Genomic DNA, 17,677 nt, shown 5'->3' on the forward strand with positions numbered 1-17,677 from the left:
ATTTGGCTTTCTGCCCCCATTTTTCTCCTGTGAGTCTGCTAGGTCCCTTCGTCTCTGGTGAGCATGCGGCGGCCATACTGGTACCTCCATGGAAGCCTTGCTTTCATTAGGTCTGCAGAAGGGGTAAGAAAAAGACGTCTGGATGGCTCTGAGTCAGGAGGGCAGAACCCGTACTTGTTGCCATCAAGTCGATTCTGACTTCTAGCGATCCTATAGGACAGAGCAGAACTGCCCCATAGGGTTTCCAAGGAGCCACTGGTGGATTCCAACTGCTGATCTTTTGGTTAGCAGCCGAGCTCTTAACCACTGAGCCACCAGGGCTCCGCAAAACAAAACAATAGAGTGCATTTTTCAGGGATATGCCTGTTGTTGCTCTTGTTATTAGTTGACTTTGAGTAGATTCCAACTCATGGGGACCCAATGTGTGCAGACTAAAACTGTGCTCCATAGAACTTTCAAGGCTGTGACCTTTCAAAAGCAGATAGCCAGGCCTGTCTTCCATGGCACCTCTAGGTGGGTTTCAACTGTCAGCCCTTCTGGTAGTAGTTGAGTGCTTAACTTCTGAGCCACCCAGAGATGCCTGGTGATATGTCTAGAGTTCTTGAAACTCCTCTAGGGGAGAGTCTAGCATTTATATTTCCAAAGGAAAATGCTATTCACTGAGGTGTCACTGCTTGCAGTGGCCTTCCTCATTTGAGCAGAGGCCACTTCAGAGCTGACTGACCATCCCCATATCCAGTCCAGGCCTTCCAGGTGGACTTTGTCTGTGATGCTGGTCCCTGGCAGCAGTGACTCCTTAACTAGTCCCATTGACCCACTGACGTCAGCTTTGGGGTGTCATGTTGTTTTCCAGTGTGACTCCAGGTCCTCTCAAATAATGTAACATGGTTAAGTATTTCTAAAGTACCCTTCCAATGATCCCTTAGAGTTTTTGTCATTGTCAGTTGCCATCAGGTTGGCTCTGACCCGTGGTGACCCTACGTATCACAGAAGGAAACACCGTCCAGTTCTGCACCATCTTCACAATGAGCCCATTGTTGCAGCCATTGTGTCAATCCGTCTCATGGAGGATTTCCCTCTTTTTCGCTGACGCTTTGCTTTACTAACGTGATGTCCTCTTCTAGCAATTGGTCTTTCTTGATGACGTGCCCAAAGTACATGAGCCGAAGTCTCACCATCCTCGCTTCTAAGGAGCATTCTGGCTATACTTGCTCCAAGACTGGTTTGTTTGTTCTGTTGGAAGTCCACAATAAAGCCAGTATTCTTTGCCAACGCCATAATTCAGGTGCATCAGTTCTTCTTCCGTCTTTCTTTCTCACTGTCCAGCTTTAGCGTGCACATAAGGGGATTGAAAACACCATTGCTTGGGTCAGATGCATCTTAGTCATTAAAGTGACATCTTCGTTCTTTAAAAATAAGCCTTTGCAACAGATTTGCCCAGTGCAATACATTTTTTGCTAATCCACCCACTGCTGTTTTGTAGATAAAGATTTATTGGAACACAGCCACACCCATTCATCTGAGTATTATCTATGGCTGCAAAGCATATTTGAGCAGTTGCAACTGAGACATCAGGACAAAACAAAAAACCAAACCCAGTGCTGTCGAGCTGATTCCGACTCATAGTGACCCTGTAGGACAGAGTAGAACTGCCTCATAGAGTTTCCAAGGAGTGCCTGGCAGATTAGACATCAGGACAGCCAAGAATAAAATGTTTATTATTTGGCCTTTGGCAAAAAATTTTTCTGATCCCCGGGTTAAACAGCAATGAGTCACCTCACAATGGCAATCATTCAGCTTCTGTACCCTCAGTAACACCTTTGTAAACGGTGATAGCTGAGTGCCTTTGGCATGTTTCTTCTGGTTTAAAGCACCTTAGGAAAGACAGAGACCCCTTGGCCCTCTGATGCCCTCCTCCATCAGCACCCCCCATGGCTCCTGGCTTCCTTTTATTTGAATCCTTGTGAGATTCATAATTTTGTTCTCTTGCATGAAGTGTGTGGGGCATTTTATTAGCTCTGCCCTTGGGTATCGATAGGTACAGTGTATACACATACAGTGAGGATGAATTTTTTTTTTGTACCTAAGCCAGCCAGGGCTGGAGGGAATATACAATTGGCAAGGTGAAGGCTGTGATTTACCTGGCAACCCGCTTCTGCTCCGTCTCACTCTCTCGCCTCCACAGAGCGATGCTTAATTGGCAAAGAGAGCAGAGTTTTGAGCAACTTGTTTCTGTTCTAAAGGCAGTCCGAATTTCTCCCATTCTGGCTGCTTACTTTCCTCCTGTCCCACTGAGCTAAGGGAAGGCATGTAGATAGGGAAGACACTGGGGCCACCCAGCTTGCAGGCAGGCGGATTCTTAGTCCAGCTTCCCGCCTCTAGCCGGGTGTGAGTTACGACACCTGGTCTTGCATCCCGCCTTGGCTTTATCATGAGTATCACTCAGGATGCTGTTCAACACACACATTCCTGGGTCCCTCTCACAGAGGTTCTGGTTCCTTAGGTCTTGGGTGGGGGGGGGGGCTAGCCCCTGGGTTTGTATTTACCGCCCCTAGGGGACTCACTGAACTTGTCCGGAAGCTAATGCTGTTCCAACTGACATGTTTCCTGTGACTGCCTCATTAATCTGTCCATCCACCCTCTGAGCAGGTCGTTCCATCACCATTTTAGAGAGGAGGAAATGAGAGCTCAGAGATTGTCACTTGTCCAAGGTGCACGTGTAAAGGCAGGTACATTCTGTAGGGTCTCACACACTCAACCACTCACTCACTCACCCACCCACCCACCCACCCACTCACCCACCCACCCACCCACCCACACACTCACCCACCCACCCACCCACCCACACACTCACCCACTCACCCACCCATCCACCCACCCTCTCTCTTACTCATCCACCCACTCACTCACTAACTCACTCACCCACCCATGTATCCACTGTCTCTCACCCACTCACTCTCTGGCTCACTCATTCATTCATTTACTCATTCATTCATTCACCCGCTCACACTCTGATATCTATATCAATACAATTGGCAAATCTGCTGCAAAAGAACTCTTTAAAGTGTGGAAAAGCAAAGATGTCACTTTGAGGACTAAGGTGCACCTGACTTAAGGTATGGTGTTTTCAATAGCCTCATATTCATGAGAAAGCTGGACAAAGAGTAAGGAAGAGTGAAGAAGAATTGATGCCTTCGAGTCATGGTGTTGGTGAAGAATGTTGAATATACCTTGGTCTTCCAGACGAATGAACAAATCTGTCTTGAAGTACAGCCAGAATACTCTTTAGAATCAGTGATGGCAAGACTTGATCTCACATACTTTGGACATGTTATCGGGGGGGACCAGTCCCTGGGGAAGGACATCATGCTTGGTAAAGTAGAGGAAGACCTTCAATGAGATGGGTTGATGTGGTAGCTGCAACAATGACTAAAACATAACAATGACTGTGAAGATGGTGCAGGATAAGGCAGTGTCCCATTCTGTTGTTCATAGGGTCGCTATGAATAAGAACCGACTCAATACACCTAACAACAACATATCAAAAGACAACAAAAACTGTATGTGTGTGTATCTGTATTTGTATCTATACATGCACCCATATCATATCCAAACCTGCTTTGTATTTGTATTGATATCCATATCCATATTCCTACCTGTATCTACCTGGAAATTTCTCTCTTTCTCTATGTCTCTGCTTACAAAAACAAAACAAAACAAAAACCCATTGCCGTCAAGTCAATTCCAACTCATAGTGACCCTATAAGACCGAGTAGAACTGCCCCATAGGGTTTCCAAGGAGCACCTGGTGGATTCAAACTGCCAGCCTTTTGGTTAGCAGCCAAACTCTTAACCTCTGCGCCACCAGGGTTTCCATGTCCACATCCATGTTGAAATCTACACCTACATATATATCTGTTGTTACTACCCGCCAACCAGTTGATTCTGGCTCATACTGACCCCATGTAATAGAGTAGAACTGCCCCATAGGTTTTTCTAGGCTGTAATCTTTATGGGAACAGATTGTCAGGTTTTTCTTCCAATGAGTGGCTGGTGGATTTGAACTGCTGACCTTTTGGTTAGTAGCCAAGTATTTAAGCACTGCCCCACCAGGGCTTCTTACATCTGTATCTGTCCATTTATAATGACACATCTGTGTGCCAGATGCCTAGGATCTTGGTTTTCACTTTGGACAAGATATCTGTGCGCATGGAGCTTGCAGGCTCCCTGGGAGCCATGCATTTAACGTTTAACATTCTGGACTATTATCCAATCACAGTCCTCTTAAGTCCCACACGTGGGGCCCAGCCTGCTTGGGGACATGGATGGTGTAGGGGGAAGAGGTCCCAGGAGGAGATCCTGGAACAGGGTGCAGGGGGAAGAGATATTTCAGGTTAAAGGAAGAGCAAGGACAAAGGCCTTGATGGTGAGTCAAGCTTGGTGTTTTGAAGAACCAAAGGGGCTGGTGTGTCAGGAGCTAGAAGGATGAGGAGCCAGGGCCAGAGACTTGGGGAGGGGCTGGACACTGGCCAGCAGCTCAGGTGAGGAGGTGGATTCTGTGGAGAAGGGGGCTGAAGAAGGGAAGTAATGGGGCTCCTTCTGTGAGTGTCAGGTGATCTCCAGAGTGGAAAGGCATCTGGTGTTCTATTTATTTCCCAGAAATAGTCAAACTTCCCCAAACTGTTAAGTCAGACCCCAATTCTTTAGCCTTCCTTACTGGTGGCACTTGTGAATTTAAACATAAAATCCCTCCTCTGGTCATGCGATGCCTTTCAGAACTTCAGGACACTGGCAAGGGTTCCTGGGACCGCAGGCAAGGGCTCCCGGGACGGACAACCTTTCTCGGAGGGAAGAAAACCTTCCTCCTTAGGAAATAAACTGCAGAGCCGAGGCCCCTCTGTTTCGTTAAATGAAACTGCTCGAATCACACCATCAAGACTATTTTCAATTATGAGAATTCTCTTACCAACATTTCCAGCCTGCAAAGCATATTTACTTTAGGGGCTCTGTTTTAATCTGTAAATTAAATGATAAAGATTATTATGATAACATCTAGACTCCTATTGCCTGGGAACCCCCCTTTCCTTTACAAATCCCTGCAGCTTTCCACAGGACTTACACAAAGCGACAGTAATCACACTGGATATTAGTCAGGAGATGCCTTTTGAGAGCCTGGCTGGCAGAGAGATGCCATGGAAGTCACATTCGGAACCTGATAAATGGGGAATTAGCCAGCCGTCCTTACATGAGGAAGATGCCTTTCTTTGCTCATTTCTGAACCTTTCTTTTCTGTTAAAGATTTTCTTTTTCTTGTGGTGCTGTGGCCGGGACGTCCATTCTGCAATTGGCGCTGAAATTGTTTGAAAATTATTTTTGCCTTCAAAATGAATGTAACAGTAGGTTTATATTGGACTTTCAGATCTGGTTAAAAAGGTTTCTTGTCCTGCAAGTGTGGGTCATTTGAAGATGTTTCGTTACAAAAAGATGAACAAAGTATCTTGGCATTAGAACCCCAGCGATGCGCTCCTACCATCTCTGGGGCTGAAGGGGTTTTGAGTCAGGAGCAGAGGCCCTGGCAATGGCAAGGGGATAAGACCCGCCTGTCCAGCTGATCTGAGGTGCTCTTCCATTGAATTCAGCATCACAGGGAGGTACTGTTTTCCCCATTCTCCCTCCCCTCTTGGAGAAGACATAATCATAACTGTCTCGGGCAGGGGGAGTGGTGGGACCGTCCTAGCATGAGGCCACCTTCCAGGCTCCCCTCCCAGGCTGCTCAGGTCCAGAGCTAGTCATGGTCTCCCACACAGCAGTGTCCACAAGTAGGTAGGGGACCCGTGCAGACACAGAACCCTGGCGGCTTCACCACAGTGGCTCCCTGGACTGAGTAGGGGAAGTGACCCCAGCGGTAGCCCAGCAGTTTCAACACTGCCTAGGTAGGGCTGCTCCTGAAATAGACTGTGAGATAGAGATTTGCGGTTGAGAACGAGCCCTGGTAGGGCAGAGGTTACTGCTCAGCTTCTAACCAAAAGATTGGGGTTCAAACCCACCCAGTGGCTCTGCGATCTGCTTCCATAAAGATAAAACAAAAAACAATCCTACTGCCTTCTAGCCAATTCTGACTCACGGTGACCCTACAGGACAGAGTAGAACTGCTCAATGGAGCCCTTCCAGGGCAGTGGTTAAGAGCTCGGCTGCTGTCATGGATTGAATTGCTTCCCCCCAAAATATGTGTCAACTTGGTTAGGCCATGATTCCCACTATTGTGTGGTTGTCTTCCATTTTGTGATTGTAATTTTGTTAAAGAGGATTAGGGTGGGATTGTAACACCCTTACTCAGGTCACATCCAGTGTAAAGGGAGTTTTCCTTGAGGGTGGCCTGTACCACCTTTTATCTTACAAAAGATAAAAGGAAAGGGAAGTGAGCAGAGAGAGGGGACCTCATGCCACCAAGAAAGCAGCACCGGAAGCAGAGTGCATCTTTCCGACCTGAGGTCCCTGAGCCTAAGAAGCTTCCAGACCAAGGGAAGACTGATGACAAGGACTTTCCTCCAGAGCCAACAGAGAGAGAAAGCCTTCCCCTGGAGCCGGTGCCCTGAGTTCAGACTTCTAGCCTCCTGGGCCGTGAGAGAATTAGCTTCTCTTTGTTAAAGCCATCCGCTTGTGGTATTTCTGTTACAGCAGCACTAGATAACCTAACTGAAAGGCTGGCAGTTCAAATTCACCAGCTGCTGCTTAGAAACCCTATAAGGCAGTTCTACTGTATTCTATAGGTTTCTAAGGCTGTAATCTTTACAGAAGCAGACTGTCACATCTTTCTCCCTCGGAGTGGCTTGTGGGTTCGAGCCACAGACCTTTTGGTTAGCAGCTGGTGCTTAACCACTGTGCAACCCATAAACACCACAGCCTAGAAAACCCTATGGGGCAGTTCTAATCTATCACATGGGGTCTCCATGAGTCAGAATTGACTTGAAGGCACCCAATAACAACACCTGTGAGGTGACCCCAGGTAGCAGCTGGAGAGCATGGGGAGTGAGGCAGGGAAGGAAGGAAGAAGTATGGGCTGACTTGATCAGTAAGACCCCACTGTGGCTACTGGAAGGAGCCCTGGTTGCATAGTGGTTACAGCGACGGACTGCTGACTGAAAGATTGACGGTTTGAAACCATCAGCTGCTCAGAGGGAAAAAGACGTGACAGTCTCCTTCCATAGAGATTTACAGCCTTGGAAACCCTGTGGGGTCGCTATGAGTTGGAACTGACTCACAGGAATGGGTCTGGTTTCAGGTGGTTAATTCTTGAGCCCTGGTAGCACAGTGGTTATAAGCTCGGCTGTTAACTGCAAGGTTGGCAGTTTGAATCCACCAGCTGCACCTTGGAAACCCTCTGGGGTAGTTCTATTCTGTCTTATAGAGTTGCTATGAGTCGGAATCGACTTGATGGCAATGGGTTCCACTGGGGTCAACCCCAACGGGGAACTATAAAGAATGTGTCTCAGATTGTCCCACACAGGGCTGAGGTGCTTGGGAAATTTTTTTTTTTTTTTTATTTTTTAAAATTTTACTTTAAAGGATTACAGAGCCAACTAGTTTCTCATTAAACAATATACATATTGTTTTGTGACATTGGTTGCCAACCTCACAACATGTTAACGCTCCTTCTCGACCTTGGGTTCCCTATTACCAGATTGCCTGTCCCCTCTTGCCTTCTTGACCTTGCCCCAGGGCTGGTGTGCCCGTTTGGTCTTGTTTTGTTTTATGGGCCTGTCAGCTGAAGATTGGACAGGCCCATAAGATTGGACAGGCCCATAAAACAAAACTCTTCAGCTGAAGGGTGAACCTCAGGAGTGACTTCAGTACTGAGCTACAAGGGTATCTGGGGCCCATACTCTGGAAGTTTCTCCAGTCTGTCAGGCCAGAAATTCTGGTCTTTTTTTTTTTTTCATGAGTTAGAATTTTATTCTACATTTATCTCCAGCTCTGTCCAGGACCCTTTATTGTGATCCCGGTCAGAACAGTCAGTGGTGGTAGCTGGGCACCATCTAGTTGTGCTGGACTCGGCCTGGTAGAGAGACTTGTGCAGCAGTGGATGAGCGCTGCCCTCAGGGCACTGACTTTGGCATGTTCCGGAACACCGAGTACAGGGAGAAGTGGGTGGGGCCCCAGCAACGTCTGCCCGCGCACACAGACCAAGGGCTTCGATCTTTACAAAAAAAAAAAAAACCCAAATCCAAACCGGTTGTTCTTGACTCGACTCCAACTCATGAAGACCCCAAGTGTGTCGGAGTAGAACTATGCTCTATGGGGTTTCAATAGCTGAGTTTTTGGAAGTAGATCACCAGCCCTTTCTTCTGAGGTGCCTCTGGGTGAAATTGAACCCCCAATCTTTCCACTGGCAGCTGAGTGTGTTCACCATTCCCACCACCAGGGACTCTTATAAAACCTTAAGCCCCCTCTTTTGCCATTGTGTATCCCCAGCCCAGGGCATCTCTTGGGGGTGAACTTACATGCCCTCCTGCCTTGTGCTGTTTGGCCAAACCTCATGTCCCGTCCACTACCATTTTAGGGGTTCAGGGTCGCAGCTTCTCTCAGTCACCCAGACTTTGCTTGGTGGTAACTGCTAGGACTCCTGGGCTTCCTGACTTCCTCTCCAGCATTCTGCACACACTCGTTTGCTCAAAACTGTACGGAGACCAGACTTTTGCTTTCTTCTATCCTTTCCCACAATCTTAAGCTACCAACCTGTTTTCCTGCCTTTTTTTGTTTTATTGCAAGATCCCCTCCCGCCTTGGAGAGTTAAACCTTGTTTGTGAAATACTATAGATTGGAGCAGGTTGCCAAGGGCCTGCCACACTCCCCTTCTCCTGTGTGACTGGACAGCGTTTGGAGCTCCACTTCCCAATAAACCAGGTGCTCTCCAGTCACCTCCAATCCCTGGTGACCCCACGTGTGCCAGAGCAGACCTGCGCTTCACTGGGCTTCGGTGGGTGACTTCTCGGAAGTAGATCACCAGGCCTTTCTTCTGAGGTGCCTCTGGGTGTACTTGAACCCCCAACCTTTTGTTTTGCAGCCCATCACATTACCATTTGCACCACCCAGGGACTCTAGAAGTCTGCTTATACCACATTTACAACAAGCCAGGGAAATATACATGTACCAGGACCCTTTTTGACAAAAGGGAAACTGGAAGTCCGGGGGATCGAACGATGGGTGGAGGGTGGTACTCAGGCCTAGGAGGACCAGCATTGGGATTTGAACATGGACCTGCCTCGCTCCAAAGCCCCATACGTTCTTTCTCCTAAACCACAGAAGGCCAGGTGTTAGGCTAAAGATTTGCATTCTGTCTGTCCTCGTGCTAGAACTAGAACTCAAGGTAAGGAAAACCAAGAAATGGGAGAATCTATGGGGCTGAATGCTTCAGAAGCACCTGGATTTGTGCCTGAATCCCTTCCCTGGCCCCTTAATTCATTATCTGAAGGTGTATTTGTGGATCATGCCTAGGTGCCAGGCCCTGGGCAAGGGGCTGGCTGTAAGATGATGGATGAAGCTCAGGTGGTCTCCTCCTGTGGAGATGTGGGCGGGGGGGGGGATGCAGGGAAGACTGCACACCACACCTGGACAGCCAGCACACCACACCTGCACAGCCATACATTCCGTGAATGTTATGACAGGAGCTGGGGCAGGACTGGAGAAGGGAGGGGTGGTGAGGAGATCCACTGCCAGGTAAAGTCGTCAGGCATCTCTGGAACCTGGGAAGAAGCCTGTGAGGTGAAGTGCATCCAGAGTGACTGATGGGCTGTGCAAAGGTCTTGAAGGGGAGAGAGTCTGGGGCATTTGAGAAACAAACCCAAGGGAGAGTACCTGGGATGATGGGGCTGAGGCCACCCAACCCTGCAGTACCAGGCTGAACCCAACTGTCTGTGAAAGAGGCCTTGCACCTTTAGAAACTTGAATAGCTCTATTAGACTATGTTATTGTTAACAACAACAAAAAACACACGCACAAACATGGTTCATAACCCCACTGCCCTAGCTATTACAGTTTCAAGATAATAAAGGGATGAAAAGCTGTGGTTGTTAGGTTCCGCCCAGTTGGTTCTCACTCCTGGCGACCTCATGTACAATAGAAGGAAATGCTGCCTGGTCCTGTGCCATCCTCACAGCAGCAGGCATATTCGAGCCCATTGCTCTGGCTACTCTGTCAACCTATCTTGTTGAGGGTCTTCCTCTTTTTTGATGACCTTCTACTTTAGCAAACATGATGTCTTTCTCCAGGGACTGTTCCCTCCTGATAACACGTCCAATGTACGGGAGATGAAGTCTCACCATCCTTGCTGCTAAGGAGCATTCCAGCTGTACTTCTTCCGAGGCAGATTTTTTTCGTTCTTCTGGCAGTCCATGGTATATTCAATATTTTTCACCAACATCATAATTCAAAGGCATCAATTCTTCTTTGGTCTTCCTTATTTATTGTCCAGCTTTCACATACATATGAGGCAACTAAAAACACCATGGCTTGGGTCAGGTGCACCTTAGTCCTCAAGTGACATCTTTGCTTTTGAACACATTAAAGAGGTCTTTTGAAGCAGATTTGCCCAATGCAATATGTCATTTGATTTCTTGACTGCTGCTTCCATGGGCTTTGATTGTGGATCCAAATAAAATGAAATCCTTGACAATTTCAATATTTTCTTTGTCATTTAGAGACCATCCGAATGATAGATTTGACACACTGAATACTAACGACCGAAGACCAGAAGAGTAGTGTGTTGACATCAAGGTCATCATACATGAAGAAAGCAAAAGGCCATTAAAAAGACAGGAAAGAAAGAAAACACCAAAAAGAATGTCAGAAGAGACTCTGAAAGTTGCTCTTGGGTGCAGAGTAGCTAAGTGAGTGGAAGAAATGATGAAGTAAACAGCTGAGCAGAAGATTTCAAAGGGCAGCTTGAGAAGACAAGGTAAAGTTTTATGATGAAATATGTGCAAAGACCTGGAGTTAGAAAACTAAAAGAACACACTTGGCATTTCTCAAGCTGAAAGAACAAGGAAAGTCTAGCAAAGGCAAATATACAGAAAGAACAACATGCAAAAGTACATTTTCCCCTTCTCGCCTGATGCTCCCCTCTCTCTAAAGTAGCTGTCACTGAGGGTGCTTCGGTGTGTGTTAGGGTACAAATCCAATTACCACTCTATATTTCTCAAGATATTCCGAAGGTTTGTGGTAGACCCACTAGTCAAACCCTGCCTGGAGAGCTTTCCAGGTCAATGCCTCATTCCATCCTGAAGGGCTGCCTGGCATTTTAGTGTTTCCTCATTAGGGCTTAATTGACCAGCCCTTTCCCGAGAAACTCTTCAGTATTATTCCAACTATTGCTGTCCAACCTTCCTCATGGATTTTGCCAGCATGGAGACATTGCCAGGGCATTGGTGCTGGATTAAAATATTTTTGTGGGTTAGTATCATGGGTGGTGCCCTGGGACAAGGCTTGTGCTGGGCCTCTCAGTCCCCAGAGCTTGGAATTGGTTATTTGTGGTCCTGAAGAACATTTAGAGACCTTGGAAAAGTCTTTGCAGAAGGAAATGTTGGTAACAGACTGCTTTATAACCTGACCACTGGGTCAGCAACCTTTCTCCAGCAGGGGTCACCTCGTGGGTTGCTTCTGTTTCCTTGGGACCTGGCCAGGGCCATGTGGGCAGTCCCCGTCCCAGTGGATGGATTGAACTATTAGAAAAATTCTGCCCCCGGGTTGGTTTGGGGATCAAGTTTGAATTTGGATTCATCTACTGAATCTTTGTAGTGATCTTAGACAAGCTATGTCACATCTCTGAAGGTCATATCTTTATACAAAGGATGTAATTATATCAACAATGAAGGGTGATTGTTGTTGTTAGCTGCCTTAAGTCAACTTTAACTCATGGCCACCTTATGGACAACAGAACCAAACGTTGCCTGGTCCTGTGTCACCCTCACGATCTCTGTCAGGTTTCAGTCCATTGTTGTGGCTACTGTGCCTACCCATCTCACGAAGGGTCTCCTTTGACCTCATTGGTCCTCTGCTTCACCAAGCACGACATCTTCCTCCAATGACTGATCCTTTCTGATGACGTGTCCAAAGCAAGTGAGTAGGGCAATGTTCTGTTGTGATCCATAAGGTTTTCATGGACCCTTAGCAACAACACAATAATGAGGAGTAATAACAATGAGGATGCTGAAGATAGTGATGATGATGTTGAAGATGTTGACCTTACAGCAGTTTTTCCCCGGCAGAGGACAGCCATCAAGCCCAGGAGTTAAATGTCTGTCTCTGGCCTCATTAGAGTCATGTTCTTAATGAGCTGAGTTAGAACTCACCCTGCCTGGAGCAACAAGACGTGCAATAATAGAGAAGAGCTCAGAGAGAAGTGTTTCCGAGGATGGAGAAGTCCTGATTGACTCCTCCTTGGCCTCCTTTAAATGTCGGAGGTGGATATGCCTGAGGAATCCCTTTGGCTTCTTGGATAATTACCCAAATTTGGATCTCTTTGCTTTAAGGTATTTTTTCAGGGAGCTCAGGAGAGAAGCAAGTGCCAAAGACATTTCTATCACTGCAAAGCTGATCCTTTATATATTTTTCAGCAGCACTGCTCTGTGAGAGCACCTGCCTTCCTCCTGCACGTGGGGGGAGGTTTCACAGTGGGGTGGGGGGACAGGCGTGCTCTGGTGGGGCTGCTGAAATGCAATCCAATGGAGCCTGTTCTCTTCACATTGAAAAGGCTTCTCTAAGGCATTACTATCGAGGTTTGCATTTCTGCCTTTGCTCTTATTGTTGTACTACACTAATATCTGATATGAATTGTGCTTTCGTGTATTTAAATTGGCTGTCTGTGACACTCATGGCACCCTAAAGCAGCATCTGGAGGAAAGAACAAGGGCGTAGTGGACAGATGGCCCTGGACTTACAGCTGGAGGATTGAGCTAGGTTCCTGGCTCTATGACTTACTAGCTTGGAACCTCAGGCCTATAGGCCCGAGACCTCTCTGTATTTGAAGGCTGTAATAACACTCAACTATTTGCCAAAAGGTTGGTGGTTTCAACCCACCCAGAGGTGCCTCAGAAGAAAGGCCTGGCCACTTGCTTCTGAAAGGTCCAAAAACCAAACCTGCGGCCATAGAGTAGATTCTGACTCACAGTGACCCTGCAGGACAGAGTAGAATTGCTCTCTAGGATTTCCAAGGAGTGGCTGGTAGATTCAAACTCCTCGCTTTTGGTTAGCAGCTGAGTTCTTAACCACTGCACCACCAGGGCTCCAAAAGTCACAGTCTAGAAAATCTTATGGAGCACAGTTCTACTCTGCACCCATGGGGTCACCATGAGTCAGGATCAACTCCACGACAACCAAAAACAAACAATATAGGTCGTCTCTGACTTACAAAGGGGTTCTGTTCCGATGACTCCATCATAAGTCGGCCCTGACCTAAGTAGAATACCTCTTTTTTTTGTTTTGTTTTCATTATTATTGCCTTTTATTATCCTTGTCTTTATAAATCTGACATTTGAATATCTGTGAGTGAGCATCTGAGAATGATAACATCAGCAAATGACGTGCTGTAACATTGTATGTGGTACATGTTACTAACAGTAACACGTACAAAACAAACAGATGGTTGTGGGTGTAGCTCATTGTAACTCAAGTATATCATAAGCTGAGGACTTTCTGTACTTGCTTTCGATTCCCTGGGTGGTGCCAACATTGAACACGTTTGGCTGTTAACCCGAAGGTGGGAGGTTCGAAAGGTGTCTCGGAGGAAAGGCCTGGTGGTCACCTTCTGAAAAATCAGCCATTGATTTTTGTGTGTGATTACGGAGCACGGTACTACCCTGACACACTTGAGGTTGCCATGACTTGGACTTGACTCAAGAATGACTGGTTTTCTTTTTTAGGTTCTGGGCTGGGTTAAGCCCATTCACGCCATGAAGAGGGCCCTTGGGCTCCTCCCCTGGCCCTTCTCCCCTTTGCTCCCACCCTGCAGTCCCCATCTTTCTGCTAATTCTCCCACAGCACAGAGGGGCCTGACCTGGGCTCTCCTGAGGCCTCTGCGTCAGCCATACCCTCAGCTCAGCTTCCTAGGCCCTGTGGGTCCTCCCCAGTGGCGGCAGCAGCCTCACTAATACCTTCCGCGCTCTCCTCCCTGCCAGCTCTTACTGGCTTCTTCTAGCCTCCCAGGGCCTGCTGCTGGCTTACCTCCAGGCTGTCACTGTGCTTTCTGGGTCCTCTGGAACTCTCTGACTTCCCTGCTGCCCTCTTCCCAAGGCCATCTGGTCTACCTCCCCTGCCCCAACCCTGGGAGGCTGAGCTTCCCACATTAACTCAGTCTCCAGAAACAGTCAGCAAATCTCATCACTTACTCAGTGTATGTCATCCCAACAAGGCTACGGGTTCCTAGAGGGCAGGACCAGCATGTTCACCAGAGTATTCCCAGTGCCTCGGACACGGTAAGGAGCCTGGTGGTGCAGCGGTTAAACACTTGGCTGCTAACTGAAAAGTTGGCCATTTGAACCCACCCAGCAGCTCTGCGGGAGAAAGACCTGGTGATCTGTTCCTGTAAAGATCACAACCTAGAAAATCCTATGGGGCAGTTCTACTCTGTCACACGGGGTCACTATGAGTTAGAATTGACTCGAGGGCACCCAACAATCGTAAAGACACGGTGGATACTCAGTAAATGCTTGCTGGTCTGAGTGAAGGAGGAAGTGCAGGGAAGAACCACAGATGATACCAGTCAGAACGGCCCGTGTCGACCAAGTCCTCGGCCTGGGATGGTGGGGTGCAGAGCCATCTCTCTGTGGGTCTCCAAGCCCCCGGGCCACAAAAGTGTCCTGGGAAAGCAAGGCCCATCTCCCCCCACCTGGAGCTCCAGGGAAGGCGGGGCTCTCAGGCAGGAGCAGTGCTGGCCCAGTGGGGCCTGTGGTTTCCTCTCGTCGGTTCTGGTTCGGCTCCTGCATGGAGCCCACCCTGCTGCTGCTGCTGCTGCTGCTTCTCCCTGTCGTCCTGCTGGCTTTGAGACGACCCTGAGTCTACCTTTTTGAATTTTTGTTTTCTTACCCCTTTCTAAGGATTCTGGTGTAATTTGTTTGGCGCGGACCCAGGCATGATTTTTTTTTTTTTAAGCTTCTTGATTCTAAAGAACGGAGGTTGCGAATGCCTGTCATGTGCCCTGAGTGGAGCTGGGAGCCCCAGGCCAGCCGAGCTGCCTCAGATGTTGCCATTCACCTGTGTCTGCCCCATCCTTTCTGCTTTGTCACCTGTCTCTGTCGGGACCCTGGGAAAGAGGAGTTATCTTCCCATGTCTCTCATTGGCCCCTCCTCTCTTCATCCCCTCTACCAGGTCTACCCCGTGCCTGGCGTCTGCTCGGCTAAGCACCAAGGCCGCAGAAGTGGCGATACAGGCTGGGCCCATCCTTCCAGCACACACACTCCCCCTGGCAGCCCTCGTGGCAGGCAGAGTCCTCTTCCACCCAGCAGTTCATGAAAAATGGGCCCGTCCGGATGTGGCCAGCCAACCGCAACAGTGTAATCTGCACGCCTGCTCGGTACCTCCATGGACCACCTGTCCGGCAGCTTCGGCCTCATCCCCCGAGCGGATGAGGAAGTCTCTTAGCTGTGAACCCGCCCCCAGGGACAGCCCTGGTTCCCAGCCTATTACAACCTCATGAAGAGGCACAATTCGTGTGAGCTAGACTCCCAACAGAGCTCCCGACCGTGGTTGCCTCTCTCTCCCGCCGTCGGGAGTATGATAGATGAACCTGTTACACAGACTTTGAAAAGGAGCTGAAGTTAGCAGCAATGCAGTTCATTAGTGGAGATGAGATTGCCGAAGAGGCCGGAGGAAAGGGGCTAAATTCTCACAGTTTCTGACATCTTTGAGTAGTCTTAGGATCTTCCCTTGCTGAGCACTTAACCTTTCGCCTCCGAGAAAGTGTCCGAGGTTCAGTCAAACACTGGTACTGACTCTTGAGAACTGCCTCCAACCTCCAAACTTGAACCCATAAAGTCACGGCAGAATGACAAGTTAGCCTAGTCGAAGGGAAGCCGAAAGAAAGAATAAGACACACGGGGTAGAGAAAAGGAACTGTCAGCAAGTTCAATTTCGATAGCGGGCTGTGGTAAAACAATTGAAGGATGTGGGAACTGTCCTATTACTTATGCAGCATCCTAAATGTTATCAGTAAAGGAGTTTGTGCAATAGACGGTAAATTAAGCAAAGCTGCTCTATAAATTTGGATTAAATCCTACGTTGGTTTTAATATTTAATGCATCATCATGAATCACATTTTGAAAAACCACAGTAGAAGTTCAGGCAAAGCCTCAAGAGCACGTTAGATAAGGATGGGAATTCTTTCTTCCACCGCAATGCCCTCTGCATAGAAAAAAGAATTTTTTTTTTTTTTTTTTTTTTATAGAGCAGGTGTCTATTTTACTCCACGTTATAAAAAACAAAATCAGATCTCACCGACCATGATGGGGCTGAGTTCAGTCCCAGGCACAGGGCAACTCTAAGTCGAAGATAACCCAAAACCAAAACCATCCAGTCAATTCCGACTCATAGTGACCCTACAGGACAGAGTAGAACTGCCCCATAAGGTTTCCAAGCAGCAGCCTTTTGGTTGGCAGCCAAGCTCTTAACCACTGTGCCACCAGGGCTCCCTCAGATTACCAGGGCAGCTCAAATTATACCCTCAAAGAGTCGAGTGTACATGCTCATTCCCTCTTGATCTATTTTTGTGATTTTAAAAAGAATCGGCTACAAAGAGGATCATAGAATACTATATGGCACAAGAAAAAGGTCTATATGGCAGAGTGCTCAAAGATCAGAGTGGAAAATGGTCTAAAGTTCTCTGTATTTGACTGCACACATGGCTAAGTTTAAGCTGCCAGCCAACAGGACACATTTTCAGCTGATGGAGTGTGTGTGTATATGTGAGGAGGGATTGGTTCATGCACTCCAAAATATGTCTGAATTCGAACCTGATAAGCGGTTCAGTGGTAGACTTTCTGCCTTTTGTGCTAGGGACCAGGGTTTGATTCCTGGCCAGTGCATTCCACATGCAGCCACCACCTGTCTGTCAGTGGAGGCTTGTACGTTCCTATCATGTTGAACAGGTTTCATCAGAGCTTCCAGCCTAAGATAGCCTGGGAAGAAAGGCCTGGCAATCTACTTCTGGAAACCAGCCAGTGAAAACCCTGTGGTGCACAATGGTTTGATCTTGTTTTTGTTTGTCACCATGAGTTGGGGGCCGATGGGTAACCCATCACGGCGATGGCTCAGGAACTGGCAGCCTTTTGGTCCACTGTCCAAAGGGGTCACCATGAGTTGGGGGCTCAGTCTATGGCAGCTAACAACAACAGGATGACCGCCGTAAGGCACTCCTGATTTAGTGAGAGAACCAAGACCAACTGGCCTGGCCATGGAACCATCTGGGTAACGATGGCAAATACCTTGGGGCCTCCAGGCGGCCGCATAAAACATGCCTCAGAATAGCCTTGCGGGGGGAGGGGGGCGTGCGAGGGGGCTGGTTATTGATCCCCCTTTCCCACTCGCTGTTGGCCTGGGGCATTAACACCACTGCACTTCCGGCTGGCCTTCATGTGGGCTGAGAGAAGACACCTCTTGTGTCCTGGGGCTGAGTGTCAGGGCTCATGG

Source organism: Elephas maximus, chromosome 25, assembly GCF_024166365.1.
Source record: "Elephas maximus indicus isolate mEleMax1 chromosome 25, mEleMax1 primary haplotype, whole genome shotgun sequence".
Lineage (NCBI taxonomy): Eukaryota > Metazoa > Chordata > Mammalia > Proboscidea > Elephantidae > Elephas > Elephas maximus.